This window comes from Perca flavescens, chromosome 1 (genome assembly GCF_004354835.1).
Source record: "Perca flavescens isolate YP-PL-M2 chromosome 1, PFLA_1.0, whole genome shotgun sequence".
In the NCBI taxonomy this organism is placed as follows: Eukaryota; Metazoa; Chordata; class Actinopteri; order Perciformes; family Percidae; genus Perca; species Perca flavescens.
In genome coordinates, this window is record NC_041331.1 from 43,016,129 (window position 1) to 43,022,128 (window position 6,000).

Consider the following 6,000-nt stretch of genomic DNA (forward strand, 5'->3'; position numbering starts at 1 on the left):
GGCCTTTCCAAGATGGAAAGAGCTCATAAGGAGCAAGGATTTAAAAAAGTGATGCCGAAGTTGCCTGCTTTCTTCTCGACAGGTAATTATGCCTTTTTGTGTAAATTAATAGAAAAGAAGAAATAGAACAGCTGCCTGTAAACGACTGAGATACTAAGAGCTAATATCCACCGTAGGAGTAAGGTGTAGAAAGTAATATTCAGTTGGTTGTCATATACAATTTCACCGCTAGATGGGAGAAATTAGTAGTAACGTAAAGATGATTTGAACCCAAACCACCATGTTTTTCTAAACTTAACTAAATAGTTTGGGTGCTTAAACCTAACCAAACTGCAACCGTTTCACCGTTGTGTTCGCTGGTTAAGATATGAAGACGGAAGGGTTAAGCTGATTATATAGTAGACACAGCCCAGCTGGCGCATACAAATGTGACGTCATGAGATCTCCGTGAGTATTTATACCTGCGCTGGTGGTGGCGACACTAGTTGCAGTCTTCTCCTGAACAGAGGTGGCGCTAATGAGCGAAGGCTACTGACGCTGCTCTTTCTACGGACTAGAAGAAAAAGAAAAAGGTAAACAACGGCAGAACTGGCAGCAGCATTGAGGTCAATGCTTGGATCTGATTGGATGAGCTACTTGGTGCGATCAAGCCTTTCATTCACCATAAAAGAGCTCATCTAAACCCGGTAAGTTTACCAGAGAGACCTGCAGTCACTCTGAGAGTCCTGGCATCACGTTGTCGGCGAACTCATTCAGGCTTCCTGTTTCCGCTTTGTCACGCACCGCTGAAAAAAAAAAAGAGCCGTGCACGACCTCGGCTCGCGCGCCATAAATCGAACGCGCCGGCCGGCCAGCTTGGTTGCGTCAACTGTAAAAAAAAAACTTTAGGGTTTAGGGTTAGGGCAGCGTTAGAGAAAGACTTCTGGCCTGATTTCCATGAAACTTGGTGGAAGGGTGAAGCATGGGCTAAGAAGGAACCCATTAAGGTGCTGACACACCTAGCCGATAATTGGCCATCTGACATTCTGGCGAGGTCGGTGACTCGAGTCTGTTCGGTGTGTTCAGTGCCGTCGTCCGTTGGTCGGTCAGCCTTCATTTTGGCAGACCTGACTTGTTGAATTGGAAGGCGGTTAGTCGGACTCAATGACCCATCTGATTGGTGGAGCGCTAACCTGGAAATGACGAGCAGGATGGGCCTGACTAACGCCTCTCAAAATCTGAGTTAAATCTTTTAAACTGACCTTTGTCGATCTGAAATGAAGACAGATTCAGCTGCTGCACGGCCTATTTCTCTCTTAAAATGTTTTCAGAAACACGTTTCAGTGAACTATCTTCGTAAAATACGAGATCGTATTTCCGAACAAGCCGCCTTCCTTTTAGCGCCGCCTGCTATTATGGAGACGTATTACGTCTCACGCACACGCAGAACATACGCTCAAGTCAGCATCACTTCGGTGTACTCGGGGAGACTGATCAGTCCGACTGGCTTTTCTGCCAACGGTCGACCATCCGGTTGGTGTATCAGAGCCTTTACATTTTGGAGCATTTCCGATTCAGAACAGAGGAGGTTTGCACTGAACGAGTGCCCTTAAAGTTTGCTCTAGTTGCTCTAAAATTCAAATGGGGCAGTTTACCATAAACAGATTTAAAAAACGGAGTGTCTATTTGCACCCCCGGTACGAATAGCCTCGGCCACACAGCTGAGCTATTTACACCCTGTGACGTAACAACAAAAAAACGTTGCTCGCGTGCACCGAAATCATGGCCGACGTTCATCTTCCATGACCGCAGAAACTGGCATATTAGGGAAGTTTTGTCTCTAAAGTTTGTAACAATTGAATTTCTAGCGGAAAATGGATACTACAGTTGCGCTTTCTGTCTTCAGTGAAAGCATACAACCGTTAGTTTGTTAGTTAGTACCTATTTTTTTGTATACAGTATGGTTACCTAGCAACCGAGGCTTGAAGAAACCAATTGGTAAACAGTTGTTCTATATCCTGAAAGAACTGCTAGGTGAGTGGTCAGAATGCTTTCCTTTGGTATGGGAGTTTGGAGTTTGATTCCCTTGTGTGGTGATCTTATTTTTTTAAATTTGGATTGGATAATTTGCATGCAATTGCGCAAGTCAGGACCAGCAAACGTGAATTTATTTATTTTTTTGCAGGGTGGTAGGGGAAGACTCATGAATATGCCTGCTCTGGTTGGGTTGGTTAGGTTTAGGCAAGAGGAGTGGGATTGGTTATGGTTAGGGTAAGAATGTCAGGGCAATAATATTCCAAAAAGGTGTAATACATGAGTTGTATGGATAACTGTGTGTAAATATATGCCAAGGTACTGTAAATGCACAGGGGTGCAAATAGCATACATTGATATTTGTACCAGACAAGGTATTAATAGAACACATTGCTCGGCGGGGTACTAATAGCATTCATTTCTAATTGCACCAGGGTACGAATAGCACTTCTAATTGCACCAGGGTGCAAATAGCATACATATCTAATTGTACCAGGAGTGCAAATAGCATACACTTCTAATTGCACCAGGGTACAAATAGCATACTGCTAATTGTACCAGGGGTGCAAATAGCCTCACCCTTTAAAAAAATATATTTACAGCAATTTGTGCATGCACAGTACATATGCCACATGACAACGGCAGAGGAGAAGCACAGCCAGGAGACCAAGTTCATGTCTCATTGGAAAATGAAAGTAAACGGAAGAAACGGAGCGATGAGGATAGAAAACGCTCCTGTGGGTCGTATTAGAGGGGAGGAAAAAACGGCAAATATCCTCGTATGGATGGAGGCCTTCTGAATGGATTTGCAACTTTTATTGCCACAAAATGAAATGCTCCAACACCAGTCTCCATGTTATTGATGGCTTCACCGATCCTTCAAATGAAAATATAACATGTCTATGAATATTACACGCAATGTCTTAGGTGAGCATGTGTCTTTGGAAACTTCTAATTAAAATCCTGTGAGGCTCCAGTAGAGTCACTCAAGTTCTAAACAAACAATAATAATTAGCGCTCTCTCTATTGAGTTTACTGACCCGCTTTTCTCTGTACTGTGCCTAATGGTGTGGATCATGTCTGGCTGAGTGTCAGCCTCAATTAGCGCTGACTGATCCTGACCCTAATCCGCCACAGGAGGTCGGGCAGCAGAAAACAGCCGTGTCACTGTGCTAAAGTTTATTTATTCAGGCAACATTACACAAGGAGAGGGTTTGATTTAACGTCCTTAACAGTGATGCGGCTAGTCGGTAATATTGTGATTACGCAACGGTTACCAACAAAATGAAGGTTATAATCAAACTGTATTCATGTTGTAAGGCAACATGTGCTCTCAAAATAAAAAAAGCAACAGAGAGGATTTCTAGTCTGTCTTAAGACTTAACTTAAGCTAATGTTACTTTCTTTGTAAAGATCATGGGATTTCCCAAACTGAGTAAGAAACCATACATATAAACACAAAACTGCTTTGCCAGCTTAAATTTGCTAGCTCAAAGTTGTGCCTAAGATATCTGCTGGAATTTCTTTTTTTTATGGATATATTTGGCTACTACTTGTCCGTGAACTTCAAGCAACAGACGATTTCCTGTCCCTGTTTAACGTCATTCAACCAGTCAATTAAGCTAACGTTAGCTTTGTAGAGATCATTGGATTTCGCAAAACTGAGTAAAAAACCATAGATATAAACACAAAAACTGCTTTGCCAGCATAATCGTGCTGTCACTGTCAGCTGTACATACTGTACATATCTGTCTATATGGTTCATTAAGAATATCCATATTTATTCTCTTTTTCTTACTATATATTCTGTTAAAACACTGCATATATCTATATCTATATTATTCTTACTACTATTATAATGTTACTGCTACTACATTGCACATATCTGTACATGTTGTTCATACATTGTTCATATTACATAGACATATTTATTCGGCTGTTATTACACTGAAATATATTTCTTGTCCTGTCTATACTTTGTATATCACATTGCACTTTTCTGCTTGTTTTTGCACTTCTGGTTGGACGCAAACTGCATTTTGCTGTCTTTGTACTTGTACTCTGCACAATGAAAATAAAGTTGAATCTAATCTAATCTAAAAACTATATGTCCAACAGCAAAAAAGCATTCACAACATTAAAGATCTGTTTAAAACTGCGACCGTTACGTTCTCCGTTACTGGAGTGGACAACATGTTTCAGCAGAAAGTATCTTTATGACTAACACCAACAGACAAATGTGAGAAAAAAAATTGTGTGTGATTTGAGTGAACTGACTCTAACCTAAACCACAAAGTGAGGCTGCAACAGAAAACAACATTACGGTCTCTGGTTTAGATATGAGGACTGAAAACACTCAGTATTAAAAGGTAGGAATACATGTTATAAATGGTGTATGGTTTGCAGAACTTATTGCCCCTTTGATATCCCTGCAAGCTCCAGCAAACACTTTTCTCTGAGGAACATACTTGTGTTGGTTTGACCTTTTGGTATCAGTCGGCGTCTTTACTAAAATAATTAAAATAATCCAGGCTGTTGACCAGACGGCTGACCAGTTTGGTAGTTAATAGTCTATATTCACAACAATCCACTTCTGTGATTGCTCCGTTGCTGCCTGAAATTCCACCAGATGTCCCTCATTTAGGCCCTTCCTCTGTCTCTGTGTTGGGGATCTAACCTCTGGTGGATTTGTGAGGACTATGGTTAACTGCTCCTCAGATCTCTGCAGGGTAAATCCAGACAGCTAGCTAGACTATCTGTCCAATCAGAGTTTTCTGTTGCATGACTAAAACAACTTTTGAACGTACACATGTTCCACCAAAACAAGTTCCTTCCTGATACTATTTAGCAGAGACACTGTGGCTCCGTCCGGAGCTTAGCCCCGCCCCCAAGATGATTGTGATTGGTATAAAGAAATGCCAATAAAAGTTTTTCTCTCACATCCAGGAATGTTGTGTGGACTAGCTAGACCTTCCTCCGTTGCGCTGTGGAGGAGGGTCTAGCAAAGCGTGACTAGGTAGTATATTATTATACATTTTGTCAAATTAGCGAGTTGGCTAGTCACAGACTCTTCCAGCATGATATGTTAGGAAATCAACCAGATAACAAGTAGGCTAGTAGAGTATTTAGCATGTTGTTGACACTCCATTCCATTAGTTTAAATTGGTCGTATTCTGAATACAGTTACTGTCTTTAAAAATAGAGAAGGTATTTCCTTTTTTAAGTCCGCCAAGTAGGTCATGTTTTCCGTTTGGTTTGCCTGTTTGTCTGTCTGTCTGTCTGTCTGTCTGTCTGTCTGTCTGCAGGATTAATGAAAAACATTGGCCAGACTTCCATGAAACTTGGTGGAAGGGTGTAGCATGGGCCAAGAAGGAACACGTTACATTTTGGACCTATCCTAATCAGATCAGAGGAGGTTTGCGCTGAACGACTGCCCTTTAAGTTTTTTGTAGTTGGTCTAAAATTCATATGAGGCACGTTTACCATAAACAGATGTGTGCATTCACAGTCTGCCGCGTAACAATGTCAGAGGAGAAGCACAGCCAGCATACCCAGGAGACAACAGAAGTTCAGATATGACGCAAAAATCACCCATCAGCGTGTGTAGACTGCACCGGGCAGAGCAGCAGCTACGCGATTCATTAAGTAGAGAAGAGTATTAAGAGAGACAACGGTAGAAAGTATAAAAGCCCGAAATTCCGCATAGGGAGGTTGGTTGGGGGGGTGGATGGGTCAAGCAACACAGGACTTTTACTCCGGAGCCCGGAGTTCATGTCCAGCGTTTCCCTCAATCCAGGCGTAGTGGTGGCCTGAATGTTAAAGAAGCAAGCTTGGGACCGGGAGATCGCCAGTTTGATCCCCAGACCGACAGGATAAAATCTGGGGAAAAGTGAAAGAGCAGCACCCTCATTACCACCACTGAGGTGCCCTTGAGCAAGGCCCTTAACCCCATCTGCCCCAGTGAAGCTGCTCAGTGGCCAGCAGATC